This window comes from Sinocyclocheilus grahami, unplaced genomic scaffold, assembly GCF_001515645.1.
Source record: "Sinocyclocheilus grahami isolate Dianchi unplaced genomic scaffold, SAMN03320097.WGS_v1.1 scaffold1389.1, whole genome shotgun sequence".
NCBI lineage: Eukaryota > Metazoa > Chordata > Actinopteri > Cypriniformes > Cyprinidae > Sinocyclocheilus > Sinocyclocheilus grahami.
This window is the reverse complement of record NW_015506568.1, coordinates 219,477-223,146: the sequence shown is the minus strand read 5'-3', so window position 1 is coordinate 223,146 and position 3,670 is coordinate 219,477.

The window sequence follows — 3,670 nt, the reverse complement described above, 5'->3', positions numbered from 1 at the left end:
CATTGCACTGATTGCACTCAGCACGGATTGCACACAGCTGTTTACACTGATTGCACCCAGCTGTTTCATATCACTCCCTCACTATTTAACACTCACTCTGATCCCTTCCCTCGGCCGAGTATTGTTCAGCGATTATCACTCCCCTAGCGATAGCGACACTACAGAGCCCTCGTTTGTTTCCCTGCCTTAGCCTTGTCTGTTTTCTCCGGTTTTGCATCTTCGCCTGTTTTCCTGGATTCCTCCCTTTAGCCTTGCCCCTGTGACTCTGTCTGCAGTTCATCGACCCACGCTAGCCCTAGGATTATTCTTGTGTTTTGCCCACCATATACCTGTCTGCCTCTGTTTGACCCTGCCTGCTTTATGACCACGTCTGTGTCTTCTCCTATTAAAGCTTTGCATTTGGATCCGAACGTCTCACGTCTCATCAGCCTTGTTACAGTATAGTTGTATTTTATATTTAATCTGTCTCTGTATTTATGTTCTACTGTTGTGTGTACAGTGTTATCTGTATGCACCAAGGGTCTGAGAGGAACAAGAATTTACAATAAAGCAGACTTGACTTGACTTGACTGATCTAGCTGTATTACAAATCATCACATACCACTTAAACATAAGAAAGTGCTCTCTATTTGTTGCATGTCATGTTCTCATTCCTGTGCTGTTTGTTCATCTCTAGTCTTACTGAGAATTGTTGATGGAAGGCTGAGAGCACAGGCTTGTCACCCAAGAAAAAAATATTACCCGCAATTATGATTAGGTCTTATGTGTGTATGTGTGTGGTGTAAGTTGGTTATATGATCTTGAAAGAAATTATGTGAGACACAGCCAGCTAATCGTGCCGTCCTGAGTGCCTGAGTGATCAGTCCAAATGGGCCAGAAACTATAGGGCTGGGAACAAGTGCCTCTGGGCATTAAAATCAGAAGTACTGTTGCACTCAAAGTACACTTTGGTTGTTTTATATAATGATTTTCATCTTAAAACACTCAACGTGTGTAGTTTTTGTGCCATTAAAGGGGTCATATGATGCGATTTCAAGTTTTCCTTTCTCTTTGGAGTGTTACAATCTGTTCGTGAATAGATAAGATCCCTAAAGTTGCAAAGACTAAAGTTTCAAACCCAAAGAGATATTCTTTATAAAAGTTAAGACTCGTCCACACCCTCCTAAAACGCCTCGTTTAAACACACCCCCACATGTCTACGTCACTGTGTGGGAAGATTTGCATAACACCACCCACGTTTACGCAAAGAAAGAAGGCATAACTTTGATTCTCGCTGTAGTATTGTTGCTCCCGCCGCCATGTCGTGGAGACGCTGTGTGTTTCGTTGCAAATGCGAAAATACTTTTTTTGGCCTTCCAAAAGAAGACACAACTAGAAATCAGTGGTTAAGTTGTATTTACAACACTGTTCCAGAACAGTTCAACCCAAATATTCATGTGTGTGCAATGCATTTTATGGAGGATTGTTTCCTGATCCTGGTAGAGTAGACTACAATACCGTCTGTTATGACTCACAGCCTGTAAGTATGTTTTCATATTTAAAGAATTTACCACTGATGATTCAAACGCGACTTTTGAGCAGTGTAGAGTAGCGCTTGTTGTTTGTTGTTCCTCCGATCACAAATGCAGACATGGTTTTATGTTTACGCTGCGCAATGCAACTCAACGCGTAAAAAGACAATATAAGTCATTATAATCCGTATTTATGTCCCCACTGGATACAACAAATGCCTCGTTTATAATGGGTTTTATTGGTTTTGTCTCATCGTTCCGGGACACGGCATCACAGTATGGTAAGGGGCATAACATTTCCGTCACACGCTTGAGATATTCAGCCAATCACAACGCACTGGATAGCTGGCCAATCAGAGCACACCTCGCTTTTCAGACCAATGAGCTTTGTAAAAATCGACGCGTTTCAGAAAGGCGGGGCATAGAGGAGCAACAATAATGTACAGTAAAGTATGTGGAAAATAATGTGCTTTTTGAACCTTAAACCGCATAAACACTTTCCATTACACCAAATACACAAAATAGTGCTTTTTTTAGCAACGTCATATGACCCCTTTAATGGTCACACATTATTTGGTAACACTTTATTTTAAAGTGTTCACATGTTACGTGCACTTACTATTATAATAAAAGTAAATTATGCAAAATTACGGTGTAATTACACAAATAAGTACTGAGTAGTATTAATTGACTACATGTACAGTACTTACTGTAAGGTTAGAGTTAGGTTTAGGGTTAGTTGTTTATAATTATGCATAATTTACAGTTACTATATTACTATAGTAAGTGCATGTAATGTGCCACTATGTCACATTAAAGTAAAACTTTACCTTGGGTTGATCAAATGAACAAATCAATGTTTTTAAAATAGCACAGATTATTTGACTTAAAATCAACTGTGCATTAAAACACAAAAAATTATTTTGGTCCCACTTTATATTAAGTGGCCTTAACTACTATGTACTTACATCCAAAAATACGTATAATGTACTTATTGTGTTCATATTGTATTGCAAAACACTTCTGCTGCTATTGAGGCTGCTATTGCTATTATTGCTATTACGGGTAAGGTTAGGGACAGGTATAACCGTCCTCCTCTTTTTAAAAAGGCACAGCTAATGATAATTTTTAAGGGAGCGGCCCACCAACCATATTTAATATAAGTCCCTAAAATACTATTTAATCAAATGTCAACCGAGATAAAAAATAAAGTTTGTACCAACCCAGATAGAAGAGTTACCACACATATCTGGCCTCTACTGCATTGACTACTCGAGGAGAAAAACCATGCTTCCCCTTCCCCAAACAGATCTCCTCTTCCTCTACCACAGCTCTTATGTTAGGCCAGTATACTGTCTCCAGTAGTCGAAGCAGTGTTTTCAGTTTTCCCAGGTGCCCGCTAAGTGGGTTGTCATGGGCGTATTGCAAAAATGTTTCTCGATAAATGGAAGGAATTACCAGTTGGAATTTCTGTCCTTTCTGGCCGACCGGTGCATGGCGAAACAAGAATCCATTTTTCACAATGTATTGAATTTGTGAAGTATTATGCCTTGGCTGGTTCTGTGCTTTGGAGATCAACTCTTGAATTTCACTATCATTATTTTGTGATATTGCAATTTGAGAGAGGTCTACAGGCATCTACTTGGAAGCATTTACAATGAAGATCGTGTCAGGCAGAGTGTTGTGATTTTGGATTCTGGACAATACATCTGGTACGATGTTGCACTGTCCCTTCCGATATCTCACAGTGAAATCGAATCCTTGTAAACGTATTGTCCAGCAAATGAGGCAAGAGGAAAGCTTTGGATGTTGGAAAGCCCATGTCAGGGAAGCATGATCTGTGACGACTTCGAAGGGTCGACCTTCAAGGTATGGTCGCCATTTTTCTACGGCCCAGACTACAGCCAAGCACTCTTTCTCAGATACTGCATATGCTTTCTCTGCTCCTCTGAGCAGTCGGGAGGCATAAGCAATCACATGCTCTTCTCCTTCTACTTCCTGTGTAAGAACAGCCCCCAAGCCAATGTCGCTTGCGTCGGTCTGAACTCAAAAAGACTTGTTAAAATCAGGTGTTATTATTAAAACAGGTGCTTGTACCAAATCCTGCTTGATTGTGTCGAATGCATGCTGACATTGCTCTGTCCAGATCCAGGTTGAAT